Source organism: Oncorhynchus mykiss, chromosome 23 (assembly GCF_057628025.1).
Source record: "Oncorhynchus mykiss isolate SJ-2025 chromosome 23, ASM5762802v1, whole genome shotgun sequence".
Classification (NCBI taxonomy): Eukaryota; Metazoa; Chordata; class Actinopteri; order Salmoniformes; family Salmonidae; genus Oncorhynchus; species Oncorhynchus mykiss.
Window position 1 is genome coordinate 6571560 of NC_143044.1, and position 20130 is coordinate 6591689.

The following is a 20130-nucleotide window of genomic DNA, read 5'->3' on the forward strand; positions in this document are numbered from 1 at the left end:
CTGACAAACACCGCTCTAGCTCTGCCTCCTTTCACCGCAGAGGGTGATATCGCCCTCTGCTGATTTTTTTATTATTTTTTATTATGTTAATACAGTGGGTGTAGAAAGTCACCACCCCCTTTCAAAATGTTCACCTTTTTGTTAACTTACAGCCTTTACTGCTTTATTTACACACAGTAAACCCCAATATCCAAGCAATTGTTTTTTCAAAAAAACTAAACCGATCAATTGTAGTGACTTTGATTAGTTCAGAATAAAAGCCGATGTTCATAGAGGACCTCACTGCTTAGTAGTGCAATTCAAGCAAAGAATCCACTACGGGCGGAAAGGTACTTTCAAAAGATATGATACAAAGTTTTGGAAAGGCACAAGTCAGTGGATGGATATTAAAAGATTTCAAAGGCTTTGTCTATCCATTGGAGCGCAGTTAAGACCATTATTGAGAAGTGAAGGCGTATGGCACCACCCAGACCCTGCACAGATCAGGCCGTCCCTCCAAACTGAATGACTGGGCAAGGAGGAGACTGATCAGAGACTTGTTGGGTTATTGTCCTGTTTACAAAAAAAATAATTGAAAAACCTCTTCTCTTTTTCATTATGGGGTATTGTGTGTAGATTGAGAATGAAAAAAATATTTATTTTAGAATACGGCTGTAACTTAACAAAATGTGGAAAAAGTAAATGGGTCTGAATACTCTATGAAGGCACTGTATGCAGCAACAGCTCCCCCATAGGTATTCCTGTGTCTTCTGTCGATGTTATATCCTTGTATTGCTAATGCTGTATCATAAAATGCATTTTTTTAAGTGAGTCTCAGAAATAGCTAATACACAGTGTGAATATTAGCAAGTCATTGATTTCGTCAACATTTCTAAGGCTACATATATTAATATTTGCTATTTTTAGCCCTGTCCTTAGCTTATCAGAGATGGACAAAATATGGAAAAGAACAAACAAAGTAAGAATTTTTAAAATAATTATTCAGCATTCCAGTTGGTGTGTGTAAGTGGATGTGTGTGCTGTGGAGTTGAAGCTACGAACCCACAGGCTCTCTCATCCCTTCCAGGCTTTTGGGAGGGAGGATGGACAATGAACCTGTCATAGCGGATGTAAGCAATGTCCCCACGCATTCTGTCAGCTTTCATGGCTGGGATAAGTTCTTTCCTCTTCTGGCTCACAGCTTCCGGATAGTCCTTGTTGAAGAAGATGCACGTTCCTCTCAAGTTCTTGGCTCTATCTAGAACAGCTACCTTGTCCTTGAACCTCAGGAACTTGACCACTATTGACCTGGGCCTGTCACCTGGCCCGGTAGTGGGTTGTCTAGTCCTGTGTGTGCGCTCAACGTCAATTTTCGTGTTGTCCATCTTCAGTTTCTCAGTGATCATTTTCCTCACTTTGTCCTCAGACGCCGTCCAGGTCTCATGTGGAGATTCGGCAATTCCAACCACGACAATGTTGCCCTGCCTTGATTGTTCCTGTAGATCATCCAAATTTTTTTCCCTTCATTGTTATCATGGGCTCACATACTAATGTCCTTCCTCTCTCAGTGCCTTAGAGATTGTCGTCATCTTGCTGTTTTTCCTGTTTAAAGTCATTGAGCTGAACCTGGGAGAACAGCAAACTGTGCTTAAGGTCCTAGACCTCTCTGGTCAGATCATAATTGTATTAGTTGACTCCACCAGTGTTTGGACACTACACTTGAAGCAATTTTATTGTTGTAACGGCTGCTTGTACAATTATTTATGTTTGTTTAAAAGATCCTTCACCTGTGATGGAGAGACACCACTGTCCTCAACAGTACTCCTACCAGCTTTAGTCTTTTTGTCACGGTAGCTCTTTCTCTCTACGTCTTTTCTTTTCTCTTGCTCTCGCTCTCTTTCCCTCTTCCTCTTCTCTATGTGGTAATGTTTAAATGTCAGTGCGACGGGTCCAGTTTTGTGTTTGTGGAGTGGTTCTGGTCTTTTCTGCACAGACCAACACTTTCTAACCTACCACAGAGATGGCACGCTCAGTCAATGCTACTACGCGTGTGAGTTTGTTTATTTATGACGGCGCGAGACATCTTTCCAACACGCGTGCCGTCAACCTCCCGTGGCCTTTGCCAGCGCACTCCTTTGCCATGGCGACGTGGCAGATGTTTCTGCTCCTCGTCTGCACCGTAGCAATGTTAATCATTAGTCACGGCGGCTGGCCGATGGTATTTAGTCCTTCGTATTCACGGCACTGCCTGGGCTTCAGATGGTAGACAGATACGGTAAACGGAGCCAGGAGATAAAGCATTTTTATCCTGGGCGGCATTCTGGGATATGTCTCTATCTTAAGAGGGGTTTTGTGTGTGTGTGTGTGATAGACCACTAGTGAGCTGGTGTGAATCCAAGGTCCTCCATGTTTTCACAGCTGTAGTGTTTGTTTGGCCTGGCCTGGAATAGATGGACAGTTTGGTCTACAGTGGAGACAGAGTCTTCAGTCTTGCCTCTGGACATTTGGAGAGGCCTAAGTCTAAGCTAGACTAGAGAAATTAGCTTTAAGATAGGGGGCAGTGTCTTACTGCAGCTCAACTAGGTGCTGTGACTCTCCCTCTCTTTCTCACGCGTTCTCGCTCTCTCTCAGCTTTTTAGGATGGCTGATAGTATCTGTTAATGTGTGGGTCATATTTCCCAAACACATTTATAAAAGGAACAGGAACTAAGGTGAGGAGGAAGCAGTGGTTCTCAACTGGTTTTGCCTCAGGACCCAAATTTTAACCAGGTTGTCTGTCGTGACCCAATATTCACATCGCCAAAATGCAATCTGGAAAAGTATTTTTAATGCTATAGTAAATGTAACAATTATGTACAGAGGCAAAAACATTCCCACCTTTTTTTCATTGTCAATAATTTTGCCCATATTCTTGATGAAGAATGTTAATAAGCTTACTGTTTTGAGCCCACAAAATAAACCACTTAATACTGTAGCTCTGCTAATAGCTCTATGTTGAAGAAATGTAGTTCAGAGATTTAAAATGATTGAATCACTTTCTACCTGGTTTAGTCATATTAAATTCATACTGGGGTATTTTTCATCAAAACGTTCATTTTTTTTCACACGCAACCACGCAGCTGGTCGAGAGCCACCAGTTGAGAATCGTTTGTGTAAACTGTCAAACTCATGCGTCACTTCCTCTTAAAGGACAACTCCGCCACTTTTCAACCTCATATTCATTATCTCGAGTACCAAACCAGTGTCTACGTATGTGGAAATGGCACGTTTCTATGATCTAAAGTTATAAAGATAAGAAGGTTCTAATAAATGCTTCTATGTAACATCACAGGGTAGGATTAAAAGGGAGGCAATTGTTTTGCTCCCCACATCACCGCATATCTCAATAGTGTTTGAAAATGTATTTTTAATGCTATATTTTTTTAGACAAAACATAAATACGTTCATTTCACATGGTTTGGTGCTCGAGATAATGAATATGAGGTGGAAAAGTGTCGGAGTTGTCCTTTACATACATACTCCATGAACTTTAGACCCAACCCTGGGGTGACAAACTCAACAAGTTCATGCCCCATCAACCCATCTGACACTATTGCCCCAACCTTTGTTGCACCCTACTGTATTGCAGTGCATTACCAATTTAACCACTGCAGTACCAACCCGATGACTGTTTCATCGGACCCACTCAGTAACAACCCTGAGTCTAGAGTGCAGCCTGAGGACAGAGCTGACCTCACTGCAGTAAAACCCTAGTGAAAGTTACTCCGGGAGGGCAGTGACCGCTGAGCTGGGCTGTGGCATGTGGAAGAGGAGGAGGGGGGGGGCAGTTATTTAAGGTGTAAGGCGTTTGTGTAATCGTTAAAGTTTCACTCGGGATCCTGGTTGGTGGGGGAACTTAATTTAGACTGGACACTTCCTGTTTGCAATGCTCCCATTTCCCAGAAAAGCGTCTGCAAGCGGAGAGGCTGTTTCCCAAAGTCCTAATTACATAGGGCTGTGTCAGTGACCCACATAGCAGCTTTTCCTCCTGAAAACTGGGTTGGCTGCCGGGCCTTGCGGCCTGGCGTTGTGGCGGGTGTAAGAGCCTTAAGGAGGGAAAGCTGCTGCTGATGCTACTACTGCTACTGTTGTTGTTGTTGATCTGATGCCATTGACTGGAAGCCCAGGGGGATTATGTAACGGGCTAAGAAGAGAGCAGGGCAATCGAGGAAGTAAGACCAGGGAAAATGCTCAACATTGACCTTGTGAATGTGGCATGTACAATGTTGACCGCAGTACACCTTAAGTAAGGGTCAAGATTCAGGGACAGTGCAGAGCAGGAAAAGTCCATAGGTGCTGTAGTGTAGAAGTCACAGACCATTAGCGCATTCAACCCAGAGAAAGAGCTGAATAAATACTATTCATTAAATTAAACTAGGATGGTAAAATATGTGTCAAACTTAACATATTACAGTTGAGATGTGACATTTTTAAATGTATTACTTGAAAAAAAAAAGATTTAAAACCATTTTGACCTGGGGTGATGGGTGCTGGTAGGTTGTCGGTGAGTGTTTTATTTTGTAGTGTGTGTCTGCTTTATAAACCATGTGACAAGGAGAGCAGACTGGAGTCCTTATTCAGGGCAGTGCTGAAAGATGCCTGTCCAAATCTCCGCCTTTTAGAGGGGAAAAGTCCAACCAGGTTGTGTGACGAAACTCAAGAGGGTATGTGGAACTAGAAGTATCCCATTCTCATTCCCACAGAGCTATACCCATCCCTCCGTCCCTCCCTGTGCCCCCTGTGCCACCCCAGTCTGGCACGGCGCCTGGGCACCGCCTGTGGTAGTGATGCCACAGTGTAATGACAGGGCACAAAGGCCTCAGCCAGCCCCACCCTGCTTTACCTCACCTGGAACACCCCCACATGTTGACGAACTACAGAAACACACGTGGGCTGTGTTGATGTTCTAGAAGTTAATTACATCACCCCATGCAATCATATATAGTAACTAATTACTGACAATGAACCCAATTTAATGATATTGAAATCTGTCAATCATTACTATAACTTTTACATGCTTGTTTACCTACCCACTTGTAACTCATCCAGAGGAATTGGACTTATGTTCCCTCTACCCCCACCTCTGTTTCTGTACCCCTCTCACCCATCTCAGTTGAAGTGGGTCAGTCAGCAGCTCCTCCAGTCTTGTCACCGAGGGGCCTTTTAAGCTGGCCTACGTGGGCTTTGTACATATCACCTACATGCTGTACAGGTGAGTGAGTGGAAGGGTGTGTGTGTGTGTGTGTGTGCGCACGCTCTATCCACATCAGTACCAAAGCGGCACACTTGGGAGGCTCAGGCCGCAGCTGGGGAGAAATGTGCTGCTCTGTTTTACAAGGGGTAGTGGACCAAGCTGGCCAGATCAAGCAATCCACTGTGGAGGATGGGCAAAGGGCAAGGCACACACACACACCCACACTGCCATCTCCCACAGCCCAGTGGAACATACCACCCCAGAAACATAACTGAGCTTCAAAAGGCGGGCAGTTAAGCACCCCACAATCAACACCCCATAACCCAGCTCCGTGCATACCATCAGGACTGCTGTTTCCACCCCAACGCTCTCCCTCCAAACACAGGCCCAACACACACACACACACTTGCACACGTATACACTCCCTAGTTCCGACACCAACCCACAAGAACATTCCCCTCATCAAATCATTCAGGCATTTCAATTATTTCTCTATTCAGCATATGTATGCATACGCTTCTCCAAAGCTTTTCAGGTTCAGTGCCTCGCTCTATGGCACAAAATCAGTTTCCTTGACCTGTTAGGAAGTGGAGAATAAAGGGGCTGAGCCCTATCTGAATGACATGCCCAAAGTAAACTGCCTGTAGCTCAGGCCCTGAAGCCAGGATATGCATATAATTGGTACCATTGGAAAGAAAACACTTTGAATTTTGTAGAAATGTAAAAATAATGTAGGAGAATGTAACACAATAGATATGGTAGGCGAAAATTTGATTAACAAGAGTTTAAGCTTTCAGCCGATATAAGACACTTACAGTTGAAGTCAGAAGTTTACATACACCTTAGCCAAATACATTTAAACTCAGTTTTTCACAGTTGCTGACATTTAATCCTAGTAAACATTTCCTGTAGGATCACCACTTTATTTTAAGAATGTGAAATGTCAGAATAATAGTTGAGTGATTTTATTTCAGCTTTTATTTCTTTCATCACATTCCCAGTGGGTCAGAAGTTTACATGCACTCAATTAGTATTTGGTCGCATTGCCTTTAAATTGTTTAATTTGGGTCAAACGTTTTGGGTAGCCTTCCACAAGCTTTCCACAATAAGTTGGGTGAATTTTGGCCCATTCCTCCTGACAGAGCTGGTGTAACTGAGTCAGGTTTGTAGGCCTCCTTGCTCGCACACTCCTTTTTCAGTTCTGCCCACAAGTTTTTTTTTTATTGAGGTCAGGGGTTTGTGATGGCCACTCCAATACCTTGACTTTGTTGTCCTTAAGCCATTTTGCCACAACTTTGGAAGTATGCATGGGTCATTGTCCATTTGGAAGACCCATTTGCGACCAAGCTTTAACTTTTAACTTTAACTGATGTCTTGATGTTGCTTCAATATATAATTTTCCTAACTCATGGTGCCATCTATTTTGTGAAGTGCACAAGTCCCTCCTACAGCAAAGCACCCCAACAACATGATGCTGCCACCCCCGTGCTTCACGGTTGGGATGGTGTTCTTCGGCTTGCAAGCCTCCCCCTTTTTCCTCCAAACATAACAATGGTCATAATGGCCACACAGTTCTATTTTTGTTTCATCAGACCAGAGGACATTTCTCCAAAAAGTACGATCTTTGTCCCCATGTGCAGTTGCAAACTGTAGTCTGGCTTTTTTTATGGCAGTTTTGGAGCAGTAGGTTCTTCCTTGCTGAGCGGCCTTTCAGGTTATGTCGATATAGGACTTGTTTTACTGTGGATATAGATACTTTTGTACCTGTTTCTTCCAGCATCTTCACAAGGTCCTTTGCTGTTGTTCTGGTATTGATTTGCACTTTTCGCACCAAAGGACGTTCATCTCTAGGAGACAGAACGCGTCTCCTTCCTGAGCGGTATGACAGTATGTTTATACTTGCATGCTATTGTTTGTACAGATGAACATGGTAAATGTTCTGAGGTCTTGGCTGATTTCTTTTGATTTTCCCATGATGTCAAGAAAAGAGGCAGTGAGTTTGAAGGTAGGCCTTGAAATACATCCACATGTACACCTCCAATTGACTCAAATGATGTCAATTAGCCTATCTGAAGCTTCTAAAGCCATGACATCATTTTCTGGAGTTTTCCAAGCTGTTTCAAGGCACTGTCAACTTAGTGAATGTACATTTCTGTAAATTTTATGTAAAAATGACTTGTGTCATGCACAAAGTAGATGTCCTAACCGACTTGCCAAAACTATAGTTTGTTAACCTGAAATTTGTGGAGTTGAAAAACAAGTTTGAATGACTCCAACTTAAGTGTATGTAAACTTCTGACTTCAACTGTATATGTACCTAAATGTATAAAATCCATAATATTTATGATTATTTATTTGAATTTCGCGCTCTCTATTTTCCCCCGGAAGTTGTTCTGGCCTAGCCCTAAGAAGTTTTAATTAACAGACATGAGAACTGTTTTGGGAGCAGTTTCTTAAGGTTGTCGTACTGCTAAATTTGTCTGGAACACTTAATACTCTTGTGTCAGAGAGAGGAATTACACGACTACTGTTGAGGATTTAAACTCTGTCAACAACAACAATGTAGTCAGTGTTCATTTTTTTTGTGAGTAGACGTGTTTGTGTGGGTGTATTTTCCAGCTTACTGCCACATACAGGTAACTGCCAAAATAAAGGAAACACCAACAAAGTGTTTTAATAGGGCTTTTGGCCACCTCGAGCCATAACCGCTTCAATGCAGCTTAGCATAGATTCAAGTGTCTGGAACTCTATTGGAGGGATGAGAAATCATTCTTCCATGAGAATTTTCTTAATTTTATGTTTTGTTGATGGTGGTGGAAAACGCTGTCTCAGGCGCCACTCCAGAACCTCCCATAAGTGTTCAATTGGGTTGAGATCCGGTGACTGAGACGGCCATGGCATTTTAACATCGTTCAAACCATTCAGTGACCATTCGTGCTCTGTGGATGGGGACATTGTCATCCTATGAGGGCACAACCATGGTAATCAAAATAATGGCCTGCTTGCATTTTTATAACTGACCCGAAGCATGATGGGATGTTAATTGGTTAATTAACTCAGGAACCACACTTGTGTGGAATCACCTGCTTTCAATATATTTTGTATCCTCCATTTACTCAAATGTTTCCATTATTTTGGCAGTTACATGTATATTTACAATATTCTATTTGTGTGTGTATTCATAAATGTCTTTGACGTCACTACTCACTGTTCAGCCTTGGCTAGTCAGGAGCCTCTCATGAGTGTGACCTCTGACCCCTATGTGTGTGTGTTTTAGGAGCAGAAGCCGGACCCTGCAGCAGCTGCCTGCTCGCTGGCTCACCGAGGTCCTACAGGAGGTGTGCCACGCACCGCAGGCATCCTATTCTTCATCCAGGTGTGTCTGTGTGTGTTTGTTTGGAGAGGAAGTTCTCGGCATGCCTTTAGAACAGTCATGTTGGAAGAACAGAATGTGTCGCCTTCCTTCTCTCTCTAGTAAATACTATATTCGAGAGATGGGTGGGAAACATTAGGGAGATAATGAGGTAGAGGGTGAGGAAGGAGGGTAGTAGGGTCTGAGAGGTAGCAAGGTAATAGAGAGATATTAGGAGAGGGAAAGAGAAGAGAGGAGGCTGATCTCCACACCTTGGCAGGCATGTGCATTCCATTGCTGCGGTGAAATACGAAAATCAAATCAAATAAAATGGTATTAGTCACATGCACAGTGAAATGCTTACTTACGAGCCCCAAACCAATGCAGTTGAATAAAATACAGATAAGAAATAAAAGTAACTAGCAGCAGTAAAATAACAATAGCGAGACTGAATACAGGGAGGTAGCGGTACAGTCAATTTACGGGGGCACCGGTTAGTTGAAATAATGTGTACATGTAGCTAGAGTTATTTTAGTGACTATGCATAGATGACAACAGAGAGTAGCAGCGGTGTAAAGATGTTTAGAGGTCTTATGGCTTGGGGGTAGAAGCTGTTTAGAAGATTCTTGGACCTAGACTTGGTGCTCCGGTACCACTTGCCATGCGGTAGCAGAGAGAACAGTATATAACTAGGGTGGCTGGAGTCTTTGGCAATTTTTAGGGCCTTCTTCTGACACCGCCTGGTATAGAAGTCCTGGATGGCAGGAAGCTTGGCCCCAGGAATGTACTAGGCTGTTCGCACTACCCTCTGTAATGCCTTGCGGTCGGATGCTGAGCAGTTGCCATACCATGCAGTGATGCAACCATGCTCTTGATGGTGCAGCTGTAGAACCTTTTGAGGATCTTGGGGCCCATGCCAAATCTTCTGAGGGGGAATAGGTTTTGTCATGCCCTCTTCACAACTGTCTTGGTGTGCTTAGTTTGTTGGTGATGTGGACACCAAGAAACTTGAAGCTCTCAACCTGCTCCACTGCAGCCCCGTCGATGAGAATGGGGTTCCTCTTTTTCCTGTAGTCCACAATCATCTCCTTTGTCTTGATCACGTTGAGGGAGATGTTGTTGTCCTGGCGCCAGGTCTCTGACCTCCTCCCTATAGGCTGTCTTGTCGGTGATCAGGCCTACCACTGTTGTGTCATCGGCAAACTTAATGATGGTGTTGGAGTCATGCCTGGTCGTGCAGTCATTGGTGAATAGGGCATACAGGAGGGGACTGAGCACGCTCCCCTGTGTTGAGGATCAGTGTGGCGGATGCGTTGTTACCTAGTCTTACCACCTGGGGGCGGCCTGTCAGGAAATCCAGGATCCAGTTGCAGAGGGAGGTGTTTATTCCCAGGGTCCTTAGCTTATTGATGAGCTTTGTGGGCACTGGTGTTGAATACTGAGCTGTAGTCAATGAATAGCATTTTCACATAGGTGTTCCTTTTGTCCAGGTGGGAAAGGGCTGTGTGGAGTGCAATAAAGATGGCATCATCTATGGATCTGTTGGGGTGGTATGCAAATTGGAGTGGGTCTAGGGTTTCTGGGATAATGGTGTTGTGAGCCATGACCAGCCTTTCAAAGCACTTCATGGCTACAGACGTGAGTGCTACGGGTCGTTAGTAATTTATGCATGTTACCTTAGTGTTCTTGGGCACAGGCACTATGGTGGTCTGCTTAAAACATGTTGGTATTACAGACTCGGACAGGGAGAGGTTGAAAATGTGAGTGAAGACACTTGCCAGTTGGTCAGCGCATGCTCGCAGTACACGTCCTGGTAATCCGTCTGGCCCTGTGGCCTTGTGAATGTTGACCTGTTTTTAGGTCTTACTCACATCGGCTGCGGAGAGCGTGATCACACAGTCTTCTGGAACAGCTGGTGCTCTCATGCATGTTTCAGTGTTATTTGCCTCTAAATGAGCATAGAATAAGTTTAGTTCATCTGGTAGGCTTGTGTCACTGGGCAGTTCTCAGCTGTGCTTTCCTTTGTAGTCTAATGGTTTGCCAGCCCTGCCACATCCGGTGAGCATCAGAGCCGGTGTAGTACAATTCAATCTGTATCCTGTATTGAGTCCTGTATTGACGCTTTGCCTGTTTGATGGTTTGTCTGAGGGTATAGCGGGATTTCTTATAAGCTTTGATTGTAAGCTGGAATCAGGAGGATAGAATTATGGTCAGATTTGCCAAATGGAGGGCGAGGGAGAGCTTTGTATGCATCTCTGTGTGTGTGGAGTAAAGGTGGTCCAGTTTTTTTCCCCTCTGGTTGCACATTTAACATGCTGATAGAAATTTGGTTAAACAGATTACAGTTAGCCTGCAAGTCCCCGGCTACTAGGAGCGCTGCCTCTGGGGGAGCATTTTTTTGTTTGCTTATGGCGGAATACAGCTCATTCGATGCTCTCTTAGTGCCAGCCTCGGTCTGTGATGGCATGTAAACAGCTACGAAAAATACAGATAATTCTCTAGGTAGATAGTGTGGTCTACAGCTTATCATGATATACTCTACCTCAGGCGAGCAGTAGCTCGAGACTTCCTTAGATATCGTGCACCAGCTGTTATTTACAAAAATACATAGTCCGCCGCCCCTTGTCTTACCAGACGCCTCTGTTCAATCCTGCCGGTGCAGCGTGTAACCAGCCAGCTGTATGGTGATAGTGTCTTCGTTCAGCCACTACTCCGTGAAGCATAAGATATTACAGTTTTGAATGTCCCGTTGGTAGTTTAGTCTTCCGTGTAGGTCATCAATTTTATTCATTTAAGATGTCACGTTTGCTAGCAGAATGGAAGGAAGTGGGGGGTTATTCGATGGCCTACGAATTCTCAGAAGGCAGTCCGCCCTCTGGCCCCTTCTCCGCCTCCTCTTCACGCAAATCACTGGGATCTGGGTCCGTTCCCGAGAAAGCTGTATATCATTTGCATCGACAAGTTAAGAAAAAAAGGATTCTGCCATTCTGTGGTGAGTAATCGCAGTCCCGATGTCCAGAAGTTATTTTCGGTCATAAGAGACGGTTACGGCAACATTATGTACAAAATAAGTAAAAATAAACGAATTAAAAACACAATCGGTTGGGGACATGTAAAACGTCAGCCTTCTTCTTCGGCGCCATTTAAACATAGGAAAGAGCTGGCTGGTGTGCTGCTGGTCTCCTACTGGCCTGGCTCTGAACTGGGATAGTCGTCACAGGAACCAGCCTGGACCCCCTCGCCTACCCCCCAGCCCCCAGGCCAGACACACAGTGGTCTCTCATCAGCACCCACAGCCAGCCAGCACACCGGCACACTGCTGACGTCACCACGCCAGAAGTGTTTGTACAATGTGTTGTAAAATGTGTTGTGTTACGTAATTGTGTTACGTAATGACAATGTAGTGGCAGTTGTCCAATAGTAATCTTTCCCGTTGTGTCTACGTCCTTACTGTTTATGTATTATTCTATAATGGTGTGTTTACGCAGGCACCCCAATTCTGATACTTTGCCCAATTATGGGCAAAAGAGCTGATCTGATTGGTTAAAAAAACTATTAATGGTTAAAGATCCGAATTTGTCTGCCTGTGTAAACACAGCCTAAGTGACATTTTCCTTGTCTCTTCTCCCTCTTCTGCACTAATGGCAACTTAGTAGAGAATAAGGGGAGAGCGACTGTCTGCCTTCAGTGAAGCCACTGAAGTTCAAGACCGACCACGGTACTGCAGGCATTGTTAGCAAAAAAACAGAATCGGCCATTTATAGTGAATGGAAAAATTTAAATCTTCTAATTCACCAGACATATGTCCTTGAACCGATTATTTTAAAATAGCACACAGAATAAGTTATAAGGATAATTGAGTTGCTAATGGCAGCCTGCAGTATCCCGGTCGGCCTTCAATTTTAATTACTCAGTGAGAGGGGGCAGCACTGAGCTTGCCAACAACGTCACTTCCTGGGGTAGCTCAAACTGCGTATGTTATGTCTCCATGAGACGCCATCTTTGCGCATTTGGCTTGAATGCGCTATTGAGTCTTCATAAAGGGTGTTACGTTATCGATGGCTTTATATATATATATATATATATATATATATTGCCACGCTTAAGGTCCTAAACGATATCATAACCGCCATCGATAAGAGACAATACTGTGCAGCTGTATTCATCGACTTGGCCAAGGCTTTCGACTCTGTAAATCACCACATTCTTATCGGCAGATTCAACAGCCTTGGTTTCTCAAATGACTGCCTCGCCTGGTTCACCAACTACTTCTTCAGTGTGTCAAAACGGAGGGCCTGTTGTCCGGACCTCTGGCAACCTCTATAGGGGTGCCACAGGGTTCAATTCTCGGGCCGACTCTTTTCTCTGTATACATCAATGATGTCGCTCTTGCTGCTGGTGAGTCTCTGATCCACCTCTACGCAGACGACACCATTCTGTATACTTCTGGTCCTTCTTTGGATACTGTGTTAACTGAACTCCAGACGAGCTTCAATGCCATACAACACTCCTTCCGTGGCCTCCAACTGCTCTTAAATGCAAGTAAAACTAAATGCATGCTCTTCACCCGATACCTGCCCACACCTGCCCGCCCATCCAGCATCACTACTCTGGAAGGTTCTGACCTAGAATATGTGGACAACTACAAATACCTAGGTGTCTGGTTAGACTGTAAACCCTCCTTCGACTCACATTAAGCATCTCCAATCCAAAATTAAATCTAGAATCGGCTTCCTATTTCGCATCAAAGCATCCTTCACTCATGCTGCCAAATATACCCTCGTAAAACTGACCATTCTACCGATCCTTGACTTCGGCGATGTCATTTACAAAATAGACTCAAGCAGTCTACTCAGCAGATTGGATGCAGTGTATTACAATGCCATCCGTTTTGTCACCAAAGCCCCATATACTACCCACCACTGCAACCTGTATGATCTTGTTGGCTGGCCCTTCGCTTCATATTCGTTGCCAAACCCACTGGCTCCAGGTCATCTATAAGTCTTTGCTAGGTAAAGCCCCGCCTTATCTCAGCTCACTGGTCACCATAGCGGCACCCACCCGTAGCACGCGCTGCTGCAGGTATATTTCACTGGTCATCCCCAAAGCTAATTCCTCCTGTGGCCGCCTTTTCTTTCAGTTCTCTGCTGCCAATGACTGGAACGAACTGCAAAAATCACTGAATGAAGCTGGAGACTCATATCTCCCTCACTAACTTTAAGCACCAGCTGTCAGAGCAGCTCACAGATTATTATTTTGCCACTATGGCCTATTTAATGCCTTTACCTCCCTTAACCTACCTCATTTTCACACACTGTATACACACTGTAGACTTTTTCCTACTGTATTATTGACTGTATGTTTGTTTATTCCATGTGTAACTCTGTGTTTGTGTCGCACTGCTTTGCTTTATCTTGGCCAGGTCGCAATTGTAAATGAGAACTTGTTCTCAACTGGCCTACCTGGTTAAATAAAAATAAATAAATATGTATATGTGTGTGTCATTGGTAGAGGTCAACCAGTGGGCTGCTATTCACCTATCCAGTTATAGATTAGTGCTGCAGATGAAGGAAAGGACACTTTTCGAGTCGAGACTGTTGACATGCAGGTAGCTGCATCAGCTGCGTTTGGTCTGTACCCATTGTATCTGTCATGTCGCCTGTCCAGGCCCTGTTGTCACCAAAGTCATCCAGCTGTAGCTTGCTGAAGATAACCATGAGAGAGCCGACTGATCTGGCCGTGCCCTCTCCTGACAGAGTCGCCGACCAGACCACTATCCCTTAGATACTCAACACTACTACTTAACACAGTCACCTGAGGCGACACTTACTGGAGGAATCACAAGTTCCAAAGGGGGGGTTGGGAGTGGTTGCAATTGAATTTAGCTTTACCTTTGCTTGTCGTATTGGGATGCTCTCTAGGTGACATTTTAACCCCTTTTGATCCTCTAGATCTAGCACTGGATCCTTACGGGAACCATAGGCTGTGTGTGCTTTCTATGATAGCACATGCAGTATAGTGATGTCCCTCTAGGTTCATGCTCTCAACATCCTGAGGTGCTCTTCACAGAGACACTCATCTGGGGGAGAACATCGCTCCCTTCGTCACGGACGGAATGCACGCAGCAGTCCTGGGTTTCACCTTCCTCGGTCTGGGCTGTGAGTCCTCATCCCTCCATCCTTCCTTCCATCACCCCCCCTCCCCTGTCGTCCCTCTCTTTCTCTCCACTCGTCTGAATCTGTCCTGCAAGACGATAGACCTATGATAGTTGTGCAGTCTCTCTCTTCCTCCCTCCGTCATGCGCTCCTCCTCTTCGTCATCCCTCTCTCTCTCTCTCCCTTCATCTGAATCTATCCTGCAGGAGGATAGTCTTCTGAATGTAATCTCTCCTCCTCCTCCTCTCTGTCTCAGGTGAGTATCTCCTCAACACTAATATTCAACATCGTCATCATGAGGATCTTTGGCATGAAGAAAGGGAAGGACAAACACTCCAAAAAGAACAGGTCTGGAGCCGTCCTCAGTCCCCTAGACGACATCTCTCACTGTTTCCTATAGTAGAGCACCAACATCCCACACCTGCTTGTTCAGCCCCTGTACTTCTCTATAGGGCCTACACTAGCATATGTTAGTGCAAATCTCCCATTGGCCTTTATGCACGGTTTATACACAAGCCAAAGGTGTTTGTGAGTTATGATTTGACCTTTTGAACTCTACCAGGATGTTGTGCTCGGCCCGGTTGGTTCTGTCCTGTACCACCAGGGGGCAGTGAGGCCCCACCAGCCAAGCGCTTCCTCAGCCCCAACCAAAAGTTATCAGCTCTACTACTCTCTCTCTTTGCTTGAAGAGTATGGCAGGAACATACAGTCCAGTGCTACGATTCCCTAAAAGACTTGAGTATGCTCTCACACTTTGCCTTTGCTTGAAGAGTATGGCAGGAACATAGTCTAGTGCTACGATTCCCTAAAAGACTTGAGTATGCTCTCACACTTTGCCTTTGCTTGAAGAGTATGGCAGGAACATAGTCTAGTGCTACAATTCCCTAAAAGACTTGAGTATGCTCTCACACTTTGCCTTTAGAAGGGATGGATGCACTGCACTCTCAAACTCCCCATCTGCTTTCTTTGATTTCTAGTCATCCATAACCCCATTTTTCTCTCTCTCCTCTCTCCTATACCTTTTCTCACTGTGATATCCAGGACTTGGCTATAGAATTATTTTAACAGTTTCTTTTAATCAAGTCTAGTGAATTTGAGCTGCATACCGGTCTACAAATAGGAGTATGCACGTACAGGCGCACACACTTACGCACTAGACAGACTCTTTCACTCTCTCTCACTCACTCACTCCACCCCCCCCCCCCCACACACACACACACACACCTCCACCAGTTGACAGCAAAGCTGCTGTTGTCGCACACTCCCCCAACCCGGCACCACCTTTGCCCTTCAATCACTGTTCCACCGACCTTCACCTCTGACCTGTGTGTCGGTGTTACTGTGAGGGGGTTAGACTTGTCCTTAACAGGACCCCTTGAAGCACTTGACTGGTTGGCGTTCACCCTATAGCCTTCACCCTTCACCCTACTCTGTCATCTCTCCCATCATTCCCCACTCACCGCAAATGTGACCCTTGTCCATACCCACAATGCAGTGCTCTGACGGGGCGCTCGCTCGGCCCTGTCCTGGGTAGCTAATCTCGCACCTGCACAGGACAGCGTTGAGCGAGCGCCCCGTCGGAGCACTGCATTGTGGGTATGGACAGAGGTCACATCTGGAGTGAGTGGGGATTGATGGGAGAGATGATAGTAGGGCAAAGGGTATAGGTTGACTGGAGAGAAGGGGGTAAAAGATTAGAAAAAGTTTGAGGGTAGAGAGACTTGCTGAGGCTTAGAAAAAAGTATTTGATTGTTATACAAAAATTAATCCTATGCTTATAGATGCTGTGTGTGCGATAATGTTATTTTGAGGTCTTAGCTGAACTGACTTTTACCCATGGGGGCAGATGAGTTGATCTGAAGAGATTTTTCTTTCTCCTGATAATGTCCAATCCGAGGTCCTTTTGGCCCGTCCGACAGCACAGTCTGTTTTAGTGTTTTCCTTTTAGTTTAATTTGCCTGTGTGGCAAGAAACCTTTTGATCCCTCTGGACCAGGTCAACTATCTTGTTAATGTTTTGGGGTTTAAAAAAAAAAAAAAATTTGCCATTTGCTTTTTCTTGGTGTTTTAGTCTGTCCCATATTATTAGTGTGTGAGAGACAGAGAGAGACGTGTGTTTGTGTTTCCCCTGCTCGTGTGTTCTGCGTCTGGCTCGTGTTATTACTGTGATTATTTGGTTGTGTGTTCTGGCTAGAGTAAATGCGTTGTGACAGGCTGTCCACTCCAATGTCTGGCTGGATGCTGGTGTGTTTGGTCAGACCGCTGTGTGTGTGTGTTGGGTCGGCTCCCATGGCTCCAGTGGAGGTGAAGTGTATCGGATCCGTCGGGGCCGGCTGACCTCTGACCTGTGTGTTTTTTTGCGTGCGTGTGAAAGCTGTGTTTGTGTGTGCGTGTTAGAATTACTTGTATGAGGTTTGAATCTGACGTTACTGAATCTGTTGTTTTATAGTATGGTTATTTCTTTGTTATTTATTATTGCCGTTCTGCGTCTGGATGTTATTTGGATAACACTGCTCAAAGTTCATGAGAAAAACTTTTGCCCTACAAAACTCCGGCCAACAGCTATAGCTGGAGTTAAGCACCTAGTTCAAACCATGAAGCTGGGAGAGAACATGTGATGCTGGTGCAGGACATGCGGCCTACAAAGTTATAATTATAGGCTAGCGAAGTCGAGTTTTAATTTTAGAATATAATATGGCCTATTTTACATTTGTGTATTTAGTAGTCTGACTCATACAGTGCATTCGGAAAGTATTCAGACCCCTTGACTTTTTCTAATTTTGTTACGTAACAGCCTTATTCCAAAAATTATTAAAACATTTTTACCCTGATCAATCTACACACAAATACCCCATAATGACAAAGCAAAAACATGTTTTTAGAAATTTTTGTAAATGTATTTAAAATTAAAAATGAAATATGACATTTACATAAGTATTCAGACCCTCTACTCAGTACTTGGTTGAAGCACCTTTGGCAGCGATTACAGCCTCGAGTCTTCTTGGGTATGACGCTACAAGCTTGGCACACCTGTATTTGGGGAGTTTCTCCCATTCTTCTCTGCAGATCCTCTCAAGCTCTGTCAGGTTGGATGGGGAGCGTTGCTGCACAGCTATTCTCAGGTCTCTCCAGAGATGTTCAAGTCCGGGCTCTAGCTGGGCCACTCAAGGACATTCAGAGACTTGTCCCGAAACCATTCCTGCATTGTCTTGGCTGTGTGCTTAGGGTCCTTGTCCTGTTGGAAGGTGAACCTTCGCCCCAGGCTGAGGTCCTGAGTGCTCTGGAGCAGGTTTTATCTTTCTCTCAATCCTGACTAGTCTACCAGTCCTTGTCTCTGAAAAACATCCCCACAGCACGATGCTGCCACCACCACCATGCTTCATCATAGGGATGGTGCCAGGTTTCCTCCAGATATGACGCTTGGCATTCAGGCCAAATAGTTCAATCTTGGTTTCATCAGACCAGAGATTCTTGTTTTTCATGGTCAGAGTCCTTTAGGTGCCTTATGGCAAACTCCAAGCGAGCTGTCATGTCCCTATGGTAGTGGCTTCCATCTGGCCACTACCATAAAGGCCTGATTGGTGGTTGTCCATCTGGAAGATTCTCCCATCTCCACAGAGTTACTCTGGAGCTCTGTCAGAGTGACCATCAAGGTTTTTGTTCACTTCCCTGACCTTGGCCCTTCTCCCCTGATTGCTCAATTTGGCCGGTCAGTCAGCTCGGTACAGAGAGATCCTTGATGAAAACCTGCTCCAGAGCGCTTAGGCACTCAGACTGGGGCAAAGGTTCACCTTCCAACAGGACAACGACCCTAAGCACACAGCCAAGACAACATACGAGTGGCTTTGGGACATGTCTCTGAATGTCCTTGAGTGGCCTGGCCAGAGCCCGGACTTGAACCTGATCAAACATCTCTGGAGAGACCTGAAAATAGCTGTGCAGCGACGCTTCCCATCCAACCTGACAGGGCTTGAGAGGATCCGCAGAGAAGAACGGGAGAAACTCCCCAAATACAGGTGAGCGAAGCTTTTAGCTTCATACCCAAGAAGACTTGTGCTTCAACAAAGTACTGAGTAAAGGGTCTGAATACTTATGTAAATGTGATTTTTCGTTTAGGTTTAAATGTTTAAAAAACTGTTTTTGCTTTGTCATTATGGGGTATTGTGTGTAGATTGAGGGAAAACAAATATTTTATCAATTTTAGAACAAGGTGGTAACGTAACAAAATGTGGTAAAAGTCCCTTGTTGGGCAACGTACGTATGAGCTAACCTCTCTATTGTTGCTTCATTCCTTTCTTGCTTTTAACAGTAAAATGACATAAGAACAAAACTAATCTTCAGCATTCTAATGACCTGCTTGAATAATGTAGGACTGGAATAAGATGCAGATGGCTTTCACTTGGCGAAAGTTGAATGGTTATGGGTCTAAACAAATATCTGCAATAGTCTACCACCATCGCACGTTCTCTCTTCTTTCAAACTCCCCGTGAGATCTTTTGGCTGCTCCTATTTAACATTCAGCAAACAAGAGCACGTATCCCTCTTCGAATAGTCTTATTAGCATAAGAAATGCTATTCTTGTCTAGCTTTTCCTGGGACTCCAAGAGTTTTATTTTTTTAAGGAGAGAGGCCTGGTGGGTATTGTGCAGGAGATCGAGGGTATAAGTTATATTTAGCTTACGCATAAGCTTCTAAGGCTAATACTGCATTGAATTTTTGTACCTGAAAGAGGTAGACGAGGACATTGACATTTGAACAGGATTATCTATTTTGGATGGAATTGATGGAGAGACTGAGTGCTCGCGTGCGCACGGATTTAAAGCACCGGTATTTGAGTGATTTAGGCTATTTTAAACCTTTGCAGCAGCAAAAAAAATATATAAATAATGTGAACCCCAAAAGCTAGATGGAGATGTTTAATTTAGACGCACATTGAGTTATTATATTACTGTAGTATAGGCTATGCCTACCTGTCACCAGATTAAAAGTTACCATCATGAGATGATGGCGAGATTGTGAACTGCGTTCCATACTGAGATACGCGCTGTCCCCACTCTAAGCGTTGATGATTCATCTTAATGCAGAGAGAAGGCCGTAGAGAAGCCAGATTTAGACATTGCACATCATTTAACAGTTCCATTTCATGTCATGCTGTTAGTAGAAATGTACAATCATTCACCGGTTTCTCACTGTTATTTATCCCGGGAAGAAGGAGTGGGTTTGGCCTGTGGAAATCTTGGTAACCCGGTTCCCGCTATTCAACCCAGTGTGTACTGTGTGTGTACTGTGTGCGCTTTACTGTGTGTGTGCGTGCGCACTGGTGTGAGTATAGTGGTCAAAGGTGATTTTGTGTGGCATAGCTCAGAGCCCTGTGATGGACAGGTTTGCAGGGGGCTGGGCCGTGTTAGCTGT

General features: G+C 44.6%; 1 protein-coding gene across 1 annotated transcript in view; it reads left to right on the plus strand.

The window, feature by feature from the left end:
• LOC149972479 (tRNA (32-2'-O)-methyltransferase regulator THADA-like) overlaps positions 1 to 20130 on the plus strand; it is a 109859-nt gene that overhangs the window by 26396 nt on the left and 63333 nt on the right. The window contains exons 9-10 of the mRNA XM_090218045.1: positions 5132 to 5230; positions 8490 to 8588. The gene's annotated coding sequence lies outside the window, so the exon portion shown is untranslated. The remainder of the gene's footprint in view (positions 1 to 5131; positions 5231 to 8489; positions 8589 to 20130) is intronic.